Source organism: Myotis lucifugus, unplaced genomic scaffold (assembly GCF_000147115.1).
Source record: "Myotis lucifugus unplaced genomic scaffold, Myoluc2.0 scaffold_27, whole genome shotgun sequence".
In the NCBI taxonomy this organism is placed as follows: Eukaryota; Metazoa; Chordata; class Mammalia; order Chiroptera; family Vespertilionidae; genus Myotis; species Myotis lucifugus.
This window is the reverse complement of record NW_005871075.1, coordinates 2,028,733-2,051,186: the sequence shown is the minus strand read 5'-3', so window position 1 is coordinate 2,051,186 and position 22,454 is coordinate 2,028,733.

The following is a 22,454-nucleotide window of genomic DNA, read 5'->3' as shown; positions in this document are numbered from 1 at the left end:
CCTTTCTTAGCCAGTGCTTTGGAAAACTACAGATACACAATCAAACCAATTCAGTGTAGTAAAGAGCACAGCTTAGTCATCTTAGATCTTATTTTGAATACCAACTATACCTGCTACCAGGTGACCTTTGAGACAATGACATCATCTTTTTGAGCCTCAGTTTACTCCTCAGTAAAATAGGCACAACACTCCTCGTTTCAGTGTTGTGAGAATCCAATGGGATAACGTCCAAAGTGACTGGTCCCTAGTGAGTTACTGCAAATGTTAGTTTGCCTTCCCAGTTGCTAATGTAAGAGAAAAACACAGAGTGTAAGCCAAGGGAACTTACAGAGCCTGGGAATCCAGAGGGAAACCGTTGCAGTGGGCATATTTCCAAATGGTGTCACTGGACACTGGTCACATATTGGGTATATTGTGAGAAACAGTGCCCCACTTCCCTTCTCCCGCCAGAATGTCTTCTATGCCAACACAATATTGGAGTAATTCTGCTTAGAATTTCTCCAGTTTCCAAATGAACATACATGCCTTGTGCTTTTTCCTTTAATCTTGCAGACTTGCCATGTTTTCTCCATGATTTAAAGGACCCCTGAGTTAGTCAAAGGGCATTCGTTGAATGCCAAGTCTCAGGAAACCCCATGAGACACTTGGTTTCCTTCATCTCCTCCTGGATGTCACCTGCATATCCCACACAACCAGTTCCTCCTCCACTAGAAAGAGTCTGTGGTTGAATGAACGCTTCTTTTTTAACTTCTTGGAAGAGATTTGGGAGGAATCTAAGTATTATTGTAAAATCCCAAACCCACTGAGTGAGCAACAGATGAGGGAAATTGTTCCATATCCTGCTGAGAGGAAATGAACAGGACTGGGAGGGAGAATGTGTCGCGTGGTGTAAAAGCTTGGTTTTGACTCTGATGCCGAACATCTGTCACACTTTTGTGCGGACCCACCAGCTCAGGCCGACAGCAAGAAACCTAAACTCACACGCCTCCAAGTGCAAACCAGAGCTGTCACCCTCAGCAGCTGTGGGAATGTGGACAGGAAGCGAAGGACCCTGGAAGAGCGAGTGTAGGAGTACATCCTGTGGGGATAGATAAAAAATAACGGCGAGGCTGTGGGAACCTCTTCCGAGCAGACACGTGAGCTGGAGACTCTCCCGAGCCAAAGCTCTGACTCCAGTTATTTGTCTATCGGTTTATTTCTCCCGCAGTGATCTTGCTTAATTTTAACCAAGAGAAAAACGACATAAACCCAAAATGTATATGATTGTGTTCCTAAGCTTTTTCTCGCAGAGCTCTCATGTGACACTGGGCAGAGGGGTCCCTGGAACTCAGGATGGGCCGTGTGGGCCAGCAGAGCACAGGCAGCGGCAGGGGTGCCTGCCAGCCCTTCCTGCTGGCAGAGGGAGCTGGTCAGCAGGCACATGGGGGAGCTGGCCCGTGGATGGTCCCTCGGGCCAAGGGTGTGTTTTTCTATTGCATCAGCCTCCTCGGGGCCAGTGAAGAGGAGTTCTCCCAGAGTCATCTAGCCAGGAAGCAATTTATCGTTATCAGAGGCCTTATCAGAGTCTGGCATTTCTCTGAATTTCCAAGAAAACTCCATCATTGTTGGTTGTTTTTGATGTGTGTGTGTGTGTGTGTGTGTGTGTGTGTGTGTGTGTTTGTTTTTCACCAAGATTTAGAATTAATGCATCTAACCCTGCCCATTAGAATGTTAAACAATGAAGTACATCTTGGGTAAAATATGTTTTCAGTACTTTTTAGAGGCAGAAACTTCTTCCTGAATCCTTTGAAGGCAGTTATCAAATGGATTTTTGGAGACACCATTTTGACAGCTGGTGTGATGCAGGTTTGGGTGATGAGCTGTACACCCAGACAGGTGCGTCTTTGCCCTCAACAGGTGCCTGGCCGGGCTCTCCCAGAGGGCTCAACTAGCCCGGAGCCCACACTCTGCCCTTCCCCGAGGGGAGAGAGAGCTGGGGAAGCTGTGTCTCCTCGGTGCCTCACTGGAGCCTGTCTCCAGGGTGTCAGGTCTCTTTCTGATCACATTTCCTCTCCCCAAAAAGCCTGCTTTACAATGGAGACACTCCACTTGCACTGAGGGAATATTCATCAAATGCTCCATTGAATGAATGGAATTTACCTTGAGGGGATTTGCAAGTTCACCCTTTTCTCCCTCTTCTTTCCAACCAAGGAACCCTCCACCTCGTGACGTCCCTGACATCTCCTGTGTATGCAGTTACTTAGGAGACCAAGTGCTGAAGGCCTCCTTCCTACTAGGCGGCAGCTGTGTCTCCAATTCAAGCCTCATCTCAGAGACCCCACGCTCATGGAGCGTGCTTTGCACTCATGTAAGTTTCATTTCCGTTTGATCTAGATGTTACAACTAGTTTTTCTTTAAAGAAACGTTTCCTTACTTCCATGACTTGGTGGCACCCCTTTCTTCAAAACTTTTCTTCCTTCCTTCCTTCCGACCTTCCTTTCTTCCTTCCTTCCACACCCTGTGCTCCTAAAGGACAGGACAGGGCAGGCCATCCCGGGTGAGGCCCCATGTGAACTTGGAAATTATTTCTGTGCCGTTGCCCCAGAGCCTCTTACAGGGTGGCCTTTCTTTTCCCTCGCTTCCAGCAGCTGCAGTCAGCATGTCGGTTCTTGCTCCGCCTGCATCCCTCTCTTCCTGTGCATGTAAGTTTACCTTCTATTGTGGGCCAGCTTAGACTAAAGCAGTCCGCCCAGCACACTTCCACCCACCCTGGGGCTTTACTGGCTGAATGCGAACATCCACCTGCGTGGCGGTAAATGAAAAGGGACGGGTAAAGGCCGTTCCCACGAAACACAACATGATCACAAAGGAGAATTGAAAATCCCGCAGAATTTGGTGCCGAACATCTCGCAAGGCATCTTCTGATTTCACAAATCGCATGGAAATATTCTGAAGGTATTAATAAAATGCAGATGTTGGAGAAGTTGACTTCGAATTCTGCTGAACAAATGACCCTATTGGGAAGTCGTTTCCAGTCTCCAGGGACATTCCACAAAGGGCCCAGCTGACTGCCTCATATTGAAACAACATGTCCAAGACACATTCCAGCTAGAAGAAAACGGAACCGGGCCACTCTCACCAAATATAAATCATGAGGCAAAAGGGCAACTTAACTCCCTCAGCTCTCTCCTCCCACCTTCCCTGATTCACCCTCTACCTTCCTCCCACCCTCCTCCAGCCCCCAAGGAAAACAGACATTGAAGAAAAGACTGCCAAACCAAGCTGACTCCGGCGCCAACTGGAGGCCCGGCGCGGCCCAGATGGCAGCCGTTAGGGAAGTTCACAGCTTTTGGCGCTGTGGCCCTGATGTTTTTACTTCACTGCAATTTGTTTCTGATCTTCACTCAAATCCTTACAACGCTGGGATCCCCTGGAGAGCTTATACTTTGACCTTATGACAATTAACACCAGAGGCCAAGGAAAAAAATAGATAAGAGAAAAAGTCCATTGAGAGGGAGATGGTAGGAAAGCGAGGTGGGGTCTTATTACTAAAGTAAATGTGTTATTTGTGAAATTATTTCCCATCCAATAAAAAGAATGCAGTGTCTTTAAAGAGACAAATTGCCAAGATGGAAAGAAAGTCTTCTTTCAAAAACTGCCAGGCCCGGCGACGTGTGTTCAGAAAAGGACACAAATGAGCTGAGGTTGAGGCTGAAGACCTTCCCAGGGTGGACAGGGCCCTTCACATCTCCGTTTGGCTACAGAAATGTAGTGGAGTAGAGGAGGGTCCTTGTCTAGACCCTGCCTGCCCTCACCCCTGAGGCAAATCCAAGTTCTAGTCCAGAACCTGCGGTCTGGATTATGGATTTCCAGGGCCACCAGGTGGCCGCCCAAAGGTCACCAGGCAGAGCAGGCAGCGGCGTCTGTTCTCACCTCTCAGACATGGCCCAAGGTGGCCGGGAAGGAGAACACAGGCAACAGCTGGATGCAGCCTGACATGTCACCAGAAAGCCAGGGACAGTGACATCAAAGCTTTCCCAGTGGCGCCCCCACCAGCCCGACTGAAGAAAAGCACGCATGTCTGAAAATTCACCCAGAGATATGCACTTGGGCACAAATGCCCCCAGAGAAGCTTAGTTAATACCCAGCCTGGACACACGAACGTCAAAGCAGAGTCACCCTCCTCCCTCCCCCAGGCCCCACATACATGCAGGGCCAAAGGCAGTGACCAGAGATAAGGGGTGCCAGATGGGGCATTTGCTTAATTCAGATCTTGTTTTCCTTTTAACTCTCTTTGTTTTTCTTTCAAGGACCGTCCTCATTTAGGGCTCGCTCCAGATCTGCAGTGAGGGCTGGGGTGACGGGAACCAGCTGATGTTCGCTGTGCTTGTACTTTGCTGGGAGAACAGGCCTTGCTCCCATGGAGACTCCTGTGGGGGAGAGTCCTGAGGGCTGGGGGCTGCCCATCAATCTCCCGTCCCAGGAGAAAACAGCACAGAGCGTGACAGATAGAACATGCTTCTCATCCACAGAGAGGTGCACGAGCAAACAGCAGCAAGGCCCGCTAGAGAGGCGAGTTTTCAAGAAAGTTCCAAGTGAGAAGGAGACCACATTATTTCTCCCCCCTGGTAATTTATCAGAAAACAAGATGATGATTATCCTCAGCAGCCGAAAGTTGGGGCTTCCTCAGGAAACAAACTGTTCTTTTGATACAGGACACCGACTGGCTCCTACTATGAGTCCTGCTTTGGGTCTGTCCACGGTGGAGAGGGCGGAGGTCAGCTGCACACTCCCCTGGATCAGGGGGGTTCAAAGAGCTGAGGAGAGAAATCTGCTCAAGTTTAGAGAACGAGGCAAGCTCACAGTGGAAGCAGACTCTAGACTGAGATCTGAATGAATTACCCAGGTAATGCTTATATTTTAAAGTACAATTATTTTTAATATATTGACTTTAGAGAGACAGAGAGGAAGGGAGAGAAAAACATCAGTTTGTTGTTCCACTTATCTATGCATTCATTGGTTGATTCTTGTTTGTGCCCTGAGCAGGGATCAAACCAGCAACCTTGATATATCTGGGGAAGCTCTAAACAACTGAGCTACCTGGCCAGGGCTGAACAGTATTTTAGGCAAAGGGATCTGCCAGTCATTTTCTAGGGCCTGGTACAGAGAGAGGGTGGGAGGTGGAAGAGGAGGATGCTGGGAGAGAGTGTAGTCTGCAGAAGCGAGCAGTGACAAACTGCTAACCAAACTAGTAAGCCATGTTAAGGAGACTTCTTTTTTTAATTTTTTACTGTGGTAGGATACACATAATATAACATTTACTATTTTAAACATTTTAAGTGTACAGTTCATAGGTGTCAGGTACATTCATATTGTTGTGCAACTGTCACCAACATTTATTTCCAGAACTCTTTTCATCCTGCAAAACAGAACCTCTATACCCATTAAACAACAGCTCCCTATACCCCGCCCCCCAACCACGGCCACACACTCGTGTGCTTTCTGTCTTTGTGACTTGACTACATTAAGTACTTCATATAATTGGAGTCATAACATACAGTATTTGCTTCACTTAACATTACATCTCCAAGGTTCAACCATGTTGTGGCCTATGTCAGGATACCTTTCCTTTTTAAATTTGGATAATTATGTCATTGTATGTACTAGTATACATCACATTTTGTTTATTCATTTATCTGTGTCTGACACTTGAGTTGCTTCACCTTTTTAGATATTGTGAATCTGCTGCTATAAACATGGGTGCATAAATATCTCTTCTAGACTGTGCTTTCATTTTCTTAGGTATATATGCAGAAGTGTGATACCATATGACCCATATGGCAGTTTTTGAAAGAAGACTTTCTTTCCATCTTGGCAATTTGACCTTCCAAAGCTTCCTATTTTCTCCTGGCTTGTGTGCCTCATCACTCTCTGCCAACCCCACACTTGACTCTTTGAAGCTCATGCTTCAAAATGTGGGATTTCTTGAAGGATTAGCCCCAGGCCCACTGTTTCTCTCACTTTATGCGCCAGAGGTCAACAAAGCTTTAAATGTCCGATAGCTAATATTGTAAGCTTTGTAGACTATAGGGTTCATGTCGCAGCTGTTGAACTCAGCCAATGTAGCACAAAAGCAGCCAGAGAAGGTTTGTAAACTCACAAGCATGACAGTGTTCCAATAAATCTTTATTTGCAGAAGCAGGTGGTTGGCTAGATTTGGGCCTGGTGGGCCTGCATTTGCCATTTGCCAACCCCTACACTCTATCCTGAGTGAACAAATCCAGTCTCAAGGTTTCAACTACTATATAAATTTGTGGTTTTCTACTAGGTTTCTCTCCTGAGTTCCAGACCCATTTTTGCCTCTTTAGATAAATAAAATGCTCCTCAACTCAACATCCTCACCTGGACCTCATTGCCTTTCCACTGTTCACTCATCCCCTTTATGCTTTCTACCTCAGAAATGATACACTCTTTGGGAGTCATTCTGGACACCTCCTTCACCCTCAACCTCCATTTAAATCCATTTAATTCTCTGCACAATACATGCATGCCTGGCTTTGCTGCCCTGAAGATGAAAGGATTTGGGATCACAGTGAGGAGCGATGTGTCAGGCCTTTCTTCCCATAAAATGACTCCAGCTCCTAAATTACCCCCGTTGCTCCATTCTCTCAGAGCAAATGATTTAAACTGTCTTAAGTGAAGAGCGATTTCATTATCTGAACAAAGGAATTCACTCAAAATAAGAGATAATTCTCTTAAGTGATTTTAGAGTTTAAAGAGGAGCTTACCTACTTACATATAAGTTGAACATCAAAATACTGTAGTTTATGTCCCCACCTGTACTCTATGTTCGTATATAGGGATCCATTAAGCAGCATCCTTCTGAGGTGCTAATATTGAAGGGTATCCTCCTTAGCATCCTCTTAAAATATAGGTAAAGTTCCCCATCTGGCAGATGACACATGCAATATAGGCGACATTTCAGGGTGCTGGAGTTGACTACATAAGGAGCTATCTCTTCTGAGGCTCTCCAACCTATTCTTGCTGAAAAAGGTAGAAAACCAAGAATCACAAAGAACCCGCTCTGTCAAAACTTCTTGTTTCCTCCTCAGTTGAGAGTTGGAAAATATGCAACCATGGTGAGGCATGGTGAGGGGACTCTGCTGCGCTCGGAGACTTTAGGAGGATACCTATGCCAGGCCCATACTGTCCTACCCATGTGGCCAGGGAGAATACTGGGAAGGAAAAGGAGGGAATCCTCAACCTGGACCAGACCTGGGCTGCAGACCACTGAAATCTGTGTGTCTCAACAAGTCTCAAGAAGGAAAATTCTTGGAAGCTGACAAGGCAGCAAGTAAAATAAAAGATTCTAATTTATAGGAAACAGGACATAACGCAGAGAAATTTGTTTTGTTTGGGGAGAAAAAATAAGCAATAGACCATTGAACTCAGGTCAGGATTGCACAGCAGCCTTTCCCCCAGAACTGAGAGCAGATAAAGAAGGAAGTGTGGCAGAGACATGTATAAAAAATCAGCTATTTTGGGGAACATTGTCTTAAACCCAATATGGCTTCTTTCTTCGTACAAGGTAGCATCTTCATGAACAGACTGACCAAATCCTTTATGGTGCGAAATCCCCAAGCCTGTAGAAGAGAGCTCTCTGGTTTCTTCGTGCAGATCCCTGACAGAAGGCTGGGTGCTTCTAGATGATGCACACTGCTGTCTCCTCTCGGTGGGTTTCCTCACTGAGTGAGTCACTCGCCAAGTTTACATTTGCCTTTGTCATCTGTAGGCCAAATCCCCAGTCAGAGCAACCTCAGATATATCAGCCTCACTCAGAAGACCTGAGCCATTTCCCACTCACTTCCAGGTCAGCTCAATGGCTACAGGGTTATTGTGTTTAAAAAACACACACACACAAACTTTGGGCCAGTAGGATGCTTTGAGTTCAATATTTATACAAAAGCTTTTTTGCTAGCAGTAATTCATTGAATGTTTCTTGAATGCATTTACCAACTACCGAGAGGGCTTAGAACTGTAACTGCCAGAAGAGCTTTGTGCCACCTTCATGTGGTTTGTACCTAGGTGTTTTCAGAAGTTGAGTAAGCCTCCTCATTGGGTGAATTCTCTCCTATTTTGTCTTACTTGACCCTCTTCTACAGGATGGCCAGAAGGGATTTCCCAACAGGGGCCATTGCATCAGGAGATCCTTAGAAACTGAACAACTCATTAATGCTTCCTTGGAAGAGTTTGTTCCCTCAATGTACATCTATCTTTATTCCAAAGTCTAGCCATAATATTGGCCATGTTGAATATGAAATCCAGTAGAGCATGGTCCATCTGATCTGTCTTATAGAAGTAGATAAATGAAGCTGTCACATGAGCAAGTGATTTATGCAGTTATCCACAGCAGTCTGGCAAAAGACACAGAAATTGGGACAGAAGGTCATTTGAGATTGATAGTGATAGCTAATTATCATGGTAAGAGAATTGGAGGGTTTCCCTGCCACTATGTAGCCATGTATGAGTGCAAGCAAAATACATATATATAATCAGACTTCAGTTCTGGGATGTCTCCCATCTCAAACAATTTACTCCTCAACTGACAGCCATTTCGTGCTGATACCTGTATGATCAGTCACATTCTTTCAGATGACAAACCAAGGAGAGGATGAGTCAGTTTACTGCTAAACCTCACATTAACATCTCAGGAAATTGTGCTGTGAATATTTTCATGTCTTACTGTACATTTTATTTTCTTCTTGTTAGATTTTCATTTACATTTCATGTCTTTTTTATTTTAAAGTGTTTATTTATAGATTAATAGTACATTAGACATGTACTGGATATAAGAAAGGTTAAAATAGGGAATCATTTGGGGGTCTGGAATGGATTAATTCAATTTACATTATTTCTAATGAGAAAAAAGATTGTCTTTGAACAGCCTTCTGGAACAAATTAAGTTCAAGAACCGAGGTTCCTGTATATATATTGAGATGTAATTTACATACCATATAATTCACCCATTTAAAGTACACAGTTTAATAATTTTTAGTATATTCATAAAGTCATGTGACCAGAACTGCAACCTATTTTAGAATACTTTTCATGGCTCCAGAAGAAAACTGGTGCCCATTAGCAGCCATTCCCATTTTCAGCCAACTACTCCTGCCCTAGGCAGACACTAATCTACTTTCTGCCTCTATAGACTCTAGGCTTTATTTGGTAATATGCCTGGGGCCACAGTTTCTCCATCTGCAAAAGGAGAGAAACGGGGATATGTGCCTGCTGGAAAAATCCTCAAAAGTCTCTGTCTCTTTAAGATGCCTACAGATCATCCAGAGATGAAAGCCTGGTCCAGCCCACATTTAAAGGAGAACATAGGCATATATATATATATATATATATTCATGTTATATGCAAATAGGGATAGTTTTACTTCTTCCTCTTTAATGTGATCATCTTTAATTTTTGCCTAATTTCTCTGGCTAGAATTTCCAAAACTATGTTAAATAGCAGTGACAAAAATGTACATCATTGCACTGTTCTTAATCTTAAGGGGAAAGCTTTCAGTTTTTCACCATTGAGTGTGATGCTAGCTGCGGGTTTTTCATAAATGTTCTTTATAACGCTGAGGAAGTTTCCATACATTCCTATTTTGGTGAGGATATTTATCATGAAAGAATGTTGAATTGTGTGCTTTATTCATTTCGTTAATATCAGCCTTTTGAAATGAAGAGTCAAATCCATTTGCATTTAATGCAGTTAAATGTATGGAAGGAAAGACTAATTGACAAGAAAGAACATCTTTATGACATTTTCCTATTTGTTTTTCTTTACATTTTTGTTCCTCATTTCTTCCACTACTGTGTTCTTTTATATTTAGTTGATTTTTTTGTAATGAACCATTTTGGTTCCCTTCTTATCTTTAAACACTCTGCTCTTATATAACTCTGTCCCCATCCATTTGTGTTGTTGTTGCCACAAATTACATTTGTACACATTGTGTGCCCAATAACATATTTGTAATTATTTTTGTGCATTTGTCTTTGAAATCATGTAGTAAATAAAAAGTGGAGTTAAAAACCAAAAATGCAATAATATTGGCTTTTATACTTGCCTATATAGTTAATTTTCCTGGCAATCTTCACTTATTCATATGGCTTCAAGTTATTGTCTAGTCTCCTTTTATTTCATTCCCTTTATTATTTTTTGTAGGGCAAGTCTGGTAACAAATTTCCTCAGCTTTTGTTTATTTGGGAATGTCATAATTTTAACCACATTTTTTGAAGGATAGTCTTCCCAGATATAGAATTCCTGGTTGACCATGTTTTCTTTCATGTTTTAAATACACCATCCCACTGCCTCTCTCCTCCATGGTTTCTGATGATAAATGGGTTGTTAATATAATTAAGGATTGCTTCTATGTGATGAGTCACCTCTCTTCTGCTTTCAAGATTCTTTCATTGTCTTTGGCTTTTAACAATTATGTAATGTCTCAGTGTGGCTCTCTTTGAATTTTTCTTACTTAAAGTTTGTAAAGCTTTTTGATTTTCTAAATCCATCTCTTTCCTTCTATTTGGGAAATTTTCAGCCATTATTTTTCAAACATTCATTTTACCCCCTTGTTCTAGTTCTCTTCTCTTTCTGGGAGTTCCATAATGCATACATTGGTTTAATATTATTTCAAAAGTCCCTTAGGCTCTATTTACCTTTCTTCTTTTAACTCATGGAATATATCATTGAATTGTCCTTGCTTAAATTTTTCTGAATCTTTCTTCTGTCTGTTCAAATCTTAAATTGAAATCCTCCAATATGAGCTTTTCATTTCAGTTATTATACTATCTTTAGCTCCAGAATTTTTATTACTTCTACGTAGTTCCTTTTTAATAATTTCTATCTGTTTTCCTTAAGTTCTTTGACCATGGTTTCCACTAGCCCTTTAAACATATTTAAAACAGATGACTTAAATTTTTGTCTAATAACATGAATGTCTAAGCTTTCTCAGGAAGATTTATGTCCATTTATTAATGAGCCACACTTTCCTATATTTTTGCATGTTTGTGATTTCTTGTTTAAAATTGGATGTTTAAATATTATAATGTTATAATGTGGCTACTCTGGAAATCATATTCTCTTCCTCAAGATTCGCTGTTTTTGATTTGAAGAATACAGTCATCCATTTGTGTAGTGACTTTACCGTACTAATTTTCAAAGGCTATATATTCCTTGTCATGTGTAGTCACTGAAGGCTTTGTTTCTTTAGCTTGCTTGCAGGTTTCCTTGAATGCCAGGAGCTAAAAGCACACACACAAAAAACAAAAGTCTATTAATATTTTAAGGTTGACAATTTGCTGGGCATTCCTTTAACAGTTAGCAGATACTTTAACAGTACTGCTTTAGCCTTTATTTTGTGCTTGAACTAAGCCTGCAGATCATCCAGAGATGAAAGCCTGAGGTTTTCTCAGATATTTTCTGTACATATGTCTTGCCCTGACTTTGCATGCTGCTTTATAAATTCCCTAGTACATACGGTACTTTTAAATGCCCTAATTTGACAAAGAAACTCTCTGGCTTTCCCTCAAAGCATTTAGGTAGGTTATTGTATGTCTCAACCACAATCTTTTGCTCAGGAGGCTGTAGATTACTTGTTTGCCTTACAATGTCTTCAAGAAATGCCCACCACTTTTCCAACCTCGATGATTTCTGAGTTAGGTGAATCAGAGACAAGTACCTAGTGTCAGTCCTTTAGGTAACCCCCAAAAAGTGAGAAGAGACAAACACAATAATTTGCACATAAGGTCCTATACTCAGGGACCAGGGTTCCACTCTAGGAGTTTAGGCTGCCTTCTTTAAAATCACTGCCAACTGTAAAGGGGTAGGATAAGGCTACAAAATAATGCCACAAAGATTAAATACCATTTCGAAGTCAAATTTTCCTTAACTCAGCAGTTTTGTGGTTGCTGTGAACTTCTGACTGTTTTAGAGTTCTGAAAAAGTTGGTTCTGACAGTTCGCTCATTTTCTCACAGTTCTATAAAAGGACAATAGCTGCCTACTGGGCCATTTTGCTGACTTTTCCTGCCAAAAGGAGAAATTTTTTATAAGAGAGTTTTTCACCTAGTGGGAGAGGAGGTGCTATGATATTCCATCCACTTCCCAAGACACATGTTCATCGAGCCAAACGAAGTTGTTGCACAAGCCCAGTGATATCCACAGGGCCTGTCATAGAGGTTAGGAACTGAATGGGCATGCCTGCTTTTTATTGGCAAAGTCTAACCATGAGGGGCTACATAAGCTGCCCTAATGGCAGAGCAAGGAGAGCAAGTTGCCGCAGGAGTTGCATTCCCACAGGTCCTAGCCCATGTCACCATGAGCCAGATTCTACAGTGCAGAGGTAGCTGAGCTTAAGTTCTCTTGGAAAGTTCCTAACCTAAGAGAACTAAAGAGAAAGGCAAACCACCAGAACGAGTCTAGGTGGGGTGTACTATTGGAGCAGAGATCAAGAGGAAACCAAAGTGGTCAGCTCAACCATATAAGTGTGTCAGGAAACATCTTAAGTCTTAAGTTCCCCTTTTAAATGAATGTTTTCTAAAGAATCCACTGGAGCATTTATTTAAAGAAAAAGCCAACATCTGGGCACCTAGAGAGGGAACCAAAGTCAAATAAAAGCTACACTAGGCAAATAAAATCTTCCTAACACAAATTCTCCCCCTTTTCTAGCCATAGCTCCAGAGGAGGAGGAATGAATAGATAAATGCTCTCCTTCCCCAATGCCTGGTCCCAAGCCTGGATCACGACTGAGATGGTGTTAGGGCAGGGAATGGGACATACTTCAAAGTTGATGAGAGATTAAAGTTTTTATTTAACTTAAGCTGAACTTTTAATACCCGAAAGTGAACAAGAAAGCTATGTGCTCTGCTCAAGATCTCATCCAAGGACAATGAAGGAAGCTTCAACTGGATTAATTAAAAACAGTGCTATTTCCTGCTTTGTATGTTTCCAAGCCAAGTTAATTCAATATACGGATGACACATAATTAGAAGATGAGTGGCAGAAAAAGAAGGGCAGGGGAAAGCAGGAAATCAGATTCAAACAGACTTAACCCGTTGCCCTATTTTATAAAACGAACAAAAAGAATTGGGTGCAAAAAATTAAACTGAAATTTTAGCATCACACGCAAATGCATTAAAAAACTTAGAGTTGAATTGTGTTCTCCCAGCACTGCCTTCCCTGCCTGGTTATGCAAGGTGTGTGGGAAGAGTGTACGCATCAGCCCATAGGACCCCAGGCTCCCCTCCAGAGAAAGCCCCTCTTCACTCTCAGGCCTATGAAATGACCAAGGCAGAGAGGACTCTTGGAGAGGACCCAGGCTCAAGCTTCTGGTGCTGGGAGTGCTGGGAGCCTGGGGAGGGTGCAGCCTGGCCCAGGGAGTGTGTGGGAAACCATGTGCTCCTTGGTTTCTTTAAACTTAGTGCCAGGGAAGCTTCAGCAAATGTGCTCTGAGTATATGAGCCAGCTCTAATACTCAACACAAAATATAAAAAGGAGAGGTGAGAAAAGGACGCTTGAAGTTCACTGGAGTAAGATAAGGCTGGAACCAACTTTGTATCCATAACTCTACAAATGCCATCTGGAAGCGGGTGGAATGAGGGAGCAACCCTTGTCCCCCTGCCTCAGAGCTCTAGCTCACAGGACAGCAGGGGACACCCAGCTGAGTGTGCTTGTCTTCTTCCCAAGTCTATCCATTGAACCTGGTTAGTACTTGCTGTACACGTGGTTGATGTCTTTTTGGTAATAAAATTGAAATCATTTCTTTTCTTGGCTGCTTCATAAAATGTTCTATGAATTTATTCTAAAGGAGAAAAGGAAAAAGGAGTAATAAATGTGGTGTTGGTTTTTCAATTGTGGTTTGTATTTCCATAAACCTTAGATTACAAGAATGCATGAGATATTTAGACAAATCTTTCCACAATTCCTGTGGCCTTTGGGAGCATAGCATTTGCATGACTTCACCCCCGTGGCTTCCATGTGCTTTCTCAGCAGCTTTGCTTGCAACAGGGAGCAGTCCCACTGGTGCTTGTAGTCGTGTGTGTGTGGGGGGGGGGTGTATATGTGTGTCAGGAGGAGAGAGGGGGGATCAGGAGAAAGAGGGAAATTATCCTTTCTCTTCTTTCCTTGCTTTTTCTGTAGAAAATTCCATTTTGAAAGGGGATTCAAGTTTTTCTACATCAAAGTATGCTGTTTTCTCAAAGTAACTGTTTTCTTCTTCCTAGATAATTTCTTTGGGAATGACAAAGTGTGAGGACCCAAACTGAGAAGAGCAAGGTATCATTTTTGCAATAAGGAGACATGAGGGCTTATCTGGCCTGGATGAGAAGAACATAGAAAAGATTTTGCTATGAGGAAAATAGAACCCAGGTTCAAGCTTCTCAAGTAAGTTAGGTTTCCGTGTCTGCAACAGGCTCTCCAACAGCTGGAGAGTGAAATATTTGGGGTGCCTTCTGGCCAAGCAAGGCATTGGAACTAAGCTGGGGAGCCGGAGTTACCCACACACAAGCACAGACAGAGTGCACAGCAGGTCCTGGGCCACGCAACTCCTAGGCTTGTTACAGCTGCTTTCCACTTGATCGCTACTAATTGAGAAGCACCTGCACAGAAGACTTCAAGGGCCAGCTGTATGCACCAACTTAGAGAATGAGTAATATGTTCCAGTTCCTGCACAAAACCACCTGGTGTCATGGTAGAATACAAATGAATCATGTAGACACCACAATGGCTTTACTCACAATAGTCATATCCTATTTCACTGATGTTGCACACTAACAATGTTGATATCATGATCATCACCGTAAATGACAGCGGATACAAAGGGGTGGTGTGAGCGTTAAGAAAACATAGCCCCTACATAGCAGACACTTTGCCATTTTAGTCCCACTTCTACATCCTCTTTATTCCACCTGTGGCAAATAGTGCACTTTGGGAGAAAGAGCACAAAGTTCAGCCAAAATAGACCTTCATTCAAATCCTTTCCTCACCACTCCCTAGTTTTAAATTTCTGGTTAGGTTCCATGGCCTCTCTGTGCCTCAGTTGCCTTATCGATCAGGTAGAGAAAACACCCTATGCCTTACAAGAGTGTTGTGAGGATGAAATGCAGTGGTTCACGGCAATGCACTAGTGTAACATGTGGGCATAGGAGGTGGCTCAGTAAATGGAAAGTGAAAAGGCTCCAGTTGACCCTGAGAACCTGTGTTCTCTAATACAGGTCTATCATTCTCCGGGTTCCCTCATAGCTGCAGTGGGCAGAAATGACAGAGAACAAGTGACGGTGCCTCCACCCAGGGGACACAGAAGACCTTCATGCACAGCAGGGAAACGCAAGGCATCCAAGGAGAACTGCTCAGTGTTTCACATTCAGCATGTGGGGCTGTATTAGCTGCAGGAGTGAGGCCTGGGTGCCCTGAACAAGGGCCCAGTGCCCCTGTGAGAGTGTGGTGCCTGCAAGAGAAGATGAACACTCTGATTGTCAGCAGGAGCTCATGTGCACAGCCAGCTTCATGGATGCATGTCAATGAACACATTTCCAGCTGATCACAGGCTCTCCCACTCCATCCACCCCTTATGAGGGTTTCTGGGAAATCTTGTTTCTTTCATGCAGATTTAACAAGAAGCAATATGGCTTTCTCTACATGTAAATTACATAGCCTAATGGAAAAACTTCAATATATTGTAATATTTTAATGTGACATTTGACTCTGTTCCATCTTGGAGAGTTTGACCCCAAGTCAAGGGCCCTGTGCTCTGAGCTCAGGAGCCATTAGCTCATAGCACCCTCCCAGGATTGGTTTGAATCTTCTCTCACTGACCATAGGCAGCACATTTCTCTCCTTAAATGAACAATAAAATGGTTGGCTGTGATACACAGCATTGTCAGTATTTTCATTCCATCCGTTTGGCACTTTTAAGTTCAAAGCTAGAAGATTTTAAGAGTCAAAACCTTATAAACTTCAGAATTCTGCATAGGGGTTCTTAAGTTAAGCAGGGGGCAGAGAGGATAAGGAAGTTCACCCACAAAAAGAAAAAAGAACCAATTACCTTTAAAAAGTCAAAGCATCTTAAAATTCCCAGTAAGAACATATGCCCCATGTACATTTTTTATGAGAAAGACTTTCTCTGGGGTACTCAGCATATGATCTAGGAATGAATTTTTTTTCTTTGCTAGAAAATGCTAATCCTTTATATATTACAACCAGATCAGATAACTCCCCATGGTTGTGATTCTAACAGTGTTTGAAGTTAACATAGGAAATGATTTAAACAATATCATTTCACAAACCAAGTAAAAACACCAATAGCAGCATGAAAAATCCATCAGAGAGTTTCCTTTCAATAGTGATTGACTAGGAAATCAGATATGCAGCAACCTGCAGTGCATGAGGAAGTTATCGGAGGCACCAGTAAAGATAGAGAGCACTCATTTGTCTCATCCTCAGGAGCAGGGTCAGGAGTGATAAGTTGAGGAAATTCCAGGGAAAGTAAGACACGCCTCCACCAAGCATGTTCCAGTTTAGGAACAATTTGTGGCTATTTCCAGGTGAGTAACTGACTGGTTTTCTTCTTTTCACACATAGTTTTGCACTATTGTCAATACACATTAAGGGAGGTCTGTAGTTTGGCATGGTTCTGGATTTGGTTTTCCTTTGTTAACAACAGCTTAATTAATGACAATCAATGTTGACTGTAGTTTCCTCACCAGAAATTCAACTCTAGCATTGGAATTAGATAAAATAGGAAGAAATTTTCAATGAAACCAAGAAAGTACAACATGATACCCAGCAATGCAAAGCCTGTAACTACCGGGAGGAAAAATCAATTCATCAAAACACTCCATTAACTGTAATCCTGAAACTTCTACTGTTCTACTACAAGTACACACCTGTAAATGCAGCTCAATACATAATCAAGTTACTTTCATTCATCCATAACCTCCTTCAGTCTGTTTGTGCTCAAATAAGTGCAGTGATGTACTTCCAACTGACCAAAGCCTCAGACAACTGTTTATTCCTAGGCAGCATATGATGATACAGCCTCTGGGAAGAGTGCATGACAGAATCCAGCCCCATGTTGTCAGAAGAGTGGAGGACACAGCCATTGGTATGTGCATCTTTCTTTTCGGCCATTATGTCTTTCCTCAGCTGTGTTTATTTCAGGGTGTCTGTGTCTACCTGGCTCAATGAATCCTGTACCAAGGACACAGCTCTGGGCTGTGACCACCATAAGGGCTAATGCACCAGATGAGCTGGCCGGAGCCCTGATGGAGGTGGCCAGCTCCAGGGGTTGCTTCGCCTCAGAATCACCTGTCTGGACTTCAGGGTCTCCACCTACTATGTGAGGAGTGGGTGTTGCATGATCTCTGAGGGTCCTGCCAGCTCCAATGTCTGGGAAAACACTGTTCTGCTTGACAAACAGCCACCATGCCTGCACAGATTTCCCTTGGCCAGCCTGGAGATTAAGGTCTGTTGTACTAATGTACAGAAATCCTTTCAATAGAGGAATAAGGGAATTAAAATAGCTACAGACACCCTTTGGAGACAAATTTTTGCTCTAAATTCCATCCCTCATTCAAAAACTATTACCTCTATTTTTGTTTTTCCCTTTGTCTTTATAACTATAGCTTGGCCCAGGTATTTACGGCTCAGAGATAGTTTACAGCAGGCAATCAGGCATATATCATAGATCCAGGTGGAAACTGGGGCACAGATCCTGGTTAAGGAAGTAAGAAGGGCCCAATAGATCATTCTGGATATAGTATTGCAAGCTGTCTCCACTAGGCCTTCCTCTCACGGTCATTAATTTAAACCTTGTATTCCTGAAATGTTAAATCAGATCCTCCAAATAGCTTCTTCATAGACACAGGCTGGGATGCCAGGTTGGAATTATTTGCTTGTGACAACCAAGTGGTGAGTCATATTTCTGTGCTTTCTAAACCATCATCTACCTGTCATGTCAGTGTGATTTCAGTGAGTCCTCTTTGACTGCAATCAAAAGAAACCTACTTGGCTGACCTAAAGTAAATATATCCACAGAACCAGCTCGAACTGGTCCTATTCTGTTTCTAACAAAACCTGGAACCAAAGCTTACAAGTAACACTTGGGAACAGCACTCATGAGTAACACTTGTGAACCCCCAAGGAATCAAAAGACCGGGAGATGCTGTCTTAGACCACACTGAAGCCGAATGCCAGAACCCTTTCAGAAATGAAGGTTTCGTTGTCCAAGAAGGCCTGGTGCCAAAACCCCTTTAACACTTGCCCTAAACCCTGGGGAGACAGATGGGAGCCTTGCGTCCTTTCTCCTTGCCGGTCAATCTTGCAATAGAAGCTTTTTCCCCCTCAAAAACCAGTACCATCGTATCGGCTTCTATGTACATTGGGCAGCAAGCTCTCGTTCAGTAACATAAATAGCAATTTATTAAAAAGATATGCTGTAGCTCATAAAACCTAGGGAAAATAGGAAGCAGGGCTCAAGGTATCTTGGTTAATTAAATCATGTTGCTAATTATAACCTAAATCAGGAAGCAAGTGAAGCTTTTCCTGGGATCTTTATCGTGAGGAGACAGCAGCTTGTTCTTCACATACCTGGACATGTCTTTTCAAAAGCAAAGCTCTTGGCCTATGCAGTGTACATACATAGCACATGCAACATCAGCATGTGCAAGAGCCTTGATTACAAATCACAAACCCTGAAAAAGTAAAGCGACTGCTCGAGGCCAGCCATCTGTCTCTTCTCTGCTTTCTCACTAGCCACAAAGGCCTTGGCAACATGAGATCACTCCGTGATGGTGGCCTCCAGGCACAGGATGCTCAGGCTTGAAGAAGCTAGCCTCCATATACACAGGCTACGGCACTTTAACCATGTGGTGTAGAAATGCATAAGAGGGACAACTGGCCCCTGATGTACCCACATCTGTACCAGGGAGGAATTAATCAACTTGCTCCACTCTGTAGAGTGCACTGTTCTAGGACAAACTGCCTAAGTCTTTAACAGGGGAGTAGGCAGAAAACACCAACGCCTCTTTGGCGGGATACAGGTGCTGGTGATGAGAAACTAAGCAATATTAAATTTCCCTCAGTGAAATAGGCTTTGGCAGAATATTGTAAAAGATAAAATCGTTAGGTTTGAAGCCACACCCTGACAAATGATACGATTTTAGGCACGTCACTCAATAGCCCTTCATAGAGCTATTGTCAGACTTTGATGAGCTATTATGTACAGTGTCCAGTATAAATGCCAGAATAAAGAGTAACTAGTACTAAAAGAGCATAGAAATGAAAAAGGTTTCATGTACTTCCCCTAATTTTTCTATCAGCTTCAATTCAGAATTAAAATGCTACTTTGGTAACGCTAGTCTTGTGTCTATGGAAGGAAAAGAAGTAGCTGATGAAAAAAAGAGAGAGAAAGGATGACAAACCATCCAGAAAGAGAGCAGGCAGATAAATGAGGCAGGGGGAACTCAAGGAAACATGGGATGGAGGCAGGCACGCGGGGAGGGGTGTGTGACCAGAGGGACCAGCAGACTACACATACTCAACACTCCCCTGGGAATCAGTGCAGTTGAATGCAGCATGGGTGGCTTCTTAAAAGTGAAATCTCTTTCCTTAAGGTATTTAAAACTCAACCAACATTTTTGGTAAGTTGTTGAATGTTGTGTAGCTCCCAAGCATGATGTGTATGAGGCACTGTGAAGAGCTGCCCTCCACTTCCCTTGCCATTCTTGATGCCTTCCAACCATCCCATAATCTTTTGCAAGAAGCCACCCGGGCAACCCATGGGGTTTGGGGGAATCTGACACCATGCCCTCCTCTGGGAGCGAGTCCTGAGTCATCTAGGCCAAGTTCACGTCCTCATCTCCCTGGTCAGTGGTTCTGGAACTCCACCTGCAGCTGGTCAGCCTCATCTTCCAAGTAGATGGGAAGTTCCACTGAGAAAGCTGCTGCCGCCAGTGTTGCTGCCATGTGGGGGTCAACCATAAGGAAATGGAGCACCATCCTGGAGCTTGCCTTCCTTTTGGCCTTTCAGACACAGGAGAAATGCCTTTCTTTACTGTGCAAACCACTTTGCAGTGGGCTTTCAACTACTTGAAACGAAATGCATCCTAAAAGGTCCACATTGGTGACTAGACCATAAAGGACTTTAGCCCTAGTTCTGCCACTAATGCATTACCAAGTGCCTTGTTTCCCATCCACAATAGGAGGAGGTCATCTCCATGCTTCCAGGATCCCTATGGTCCTTCATCTTTTCAAATGTCCATCTCTATGGTTTTTCCATAGAAAATGGGACCCCTGGGATCCAGCCTTCTAACACATCTCTCTCCAAGATCAGGAAGAAAAATCAGGGTACAAATTATGTCCAGTAGAGATTGCAAAAGAAAACATTACATTACTTAGTTAACTGGTTAAAAGAATTCAGCTAACTTCTGGAAGTCTCTAGTCATTATTTCCCTTTAATCCTTGGAGTCACCATACTTCTGGGCTGGTCTGTTCTAGAGACCAGAGTTGAGTCATTTCCTTTAATTCATTTAAAATAAGGCCTTCCGCATGTGGGAGTCCCAGACACAATCAGACTTGAATTCTATTGAATACTCATTTGAAGATACAGCCTCTCCAACTCAGACGCCCCTGTTCCAACCATGCTGTTGCTGCTTTCTCTCTGTCTTGAGTTCTGTCCCATTCCCTTTATAACTTCCTCTCTTCTCAGGAAGGACCCTTTGTTCTTCACATCAATAACCCTGGATATGATGCCCCTCCTAAAGCCCCAAACAAGTTTCCTTCTGTAGATGGATATGCTATGTCATCACTGCAGAGTCTAACAAGGTACAGAGTAGGGGTCCCTGCACTTGGGGGACTTGCAGTACAGCAGGGGGTCCAGGATAAAAATAACTTCAACATGAGACAGTATCAGATGCTGTCATGGGAGAGATCCAAATAAAATGCTAAACAATTTTTTGGGAGAGATAAGATTTTCAGTTGGGGGGATTCTGAATAAAAGCTGCTTCTAAAACATGGAATTTAAGCTCGGTTTTAGAGGCTAGAGAGACTTTGAATTGAGAGTGATGGTGGTAAGGTATGGTGTTGTAGACAAAAAGAAAGGTCAGAGGAAAAGCAGGAAGGCGGGGAAGGTGGAGCGTGCTCCGGACGAGGCGTTAGTGGAGTGTGGCCCTGAGGACAGGAAGCACATTAAAGGAAGCTAGGAAGCCAGGTGGGGCCCAAGTGGTGGGCAGTTTGGGATCCAACGTAGAAAAATAAATGTAATCCAGTGGATGATAGGGAATCATATTTCTATCATAGCAGTGAACACACTGTTTATTAATTTGGCATTTGAAGTAGATTGTGAGATCCATAAGGACCTCCAGGCTGTCTCTTTTTTCTCTGCAATCTCAGCACTTACCCGTGTGTGTGGCATACGGCAGGCTCTCAATACATGTTTGTTGAATGAATACTTAAATTGATCCGATCTCTACTGTATGCAGTGTAATCCAGCAGCAGGGAGAGAGTGTATCACAGTGACAATGATGGCAGATTTGAAGAATGTAGAAGTAGTTGGGAATTCAGACCCATGGAGAATGATGAAGGAGAACAAAAAGGGGAAGATGGATTAGAAAGAAATTGTGAAAGAAGAAGCAAGAGCTTAAATGAAATGTAAAAATTAAACGTGAAAGGAAACTTAAACCGATGCTAAGCGTTTGCTGAGGAGCAAGCATGGCAGTCCTGGGTGCTTGGAACTTTGCTCCTGGTAGGTTCTCACCCACATCGGGGCAGACTGGACTGTTCCCCCTCCTCCTGTGTCCCCAACACCGAAACATAGCCTACTAAGCTCTCAACAAACAAATGAATGAATATCCTCTTTGTAATACTTTGGGAGAGCCATAGCCCTCTCTTAGTTGCAGAAAATTGCACATTGGTTAGGAAAAAGCATTTAAGAGATTAAAAGGCAAAACACACTTGTGACATCCAAGGCAGTGTTAGCACAGAGAAGAGGTTGAGAGAAATCAGATCTGAGGAAGGAATGGCTTATTAGATGAGTTGAAAAACATCCTGAGTGTTTTCACATCTTATTGAAATTATTGTGGAAATTTAAAAAAAAAAAAAAAAAGTCTGCCAAGCACGTCACTCTAGCTGCCAGCCATCTGCTGTGACACCACAAATTTTCTAATTCCCAGGTGCTCCCGGCGGACAGGAAAGCGCTGAGCCGTGCACAGGGCCGGCTCCATAAATTTCCATTCGGCCTGACAGAGGCGTGGGGAGCGACAGAGTGGCCACAAACAGCTCCTTTCCTGCAAAGGTCTCAAGATCGCAGCTGCGATATGGCCCGTGAGGGTGGGTGCTCGGGGGAGGATGGAGGGCGAGAGAGACGGAGTCTGTGAACAGGGAGGCAATAAGCCACGGAGGCAGGAGCCGGCCTGGGAGCCACTGGAA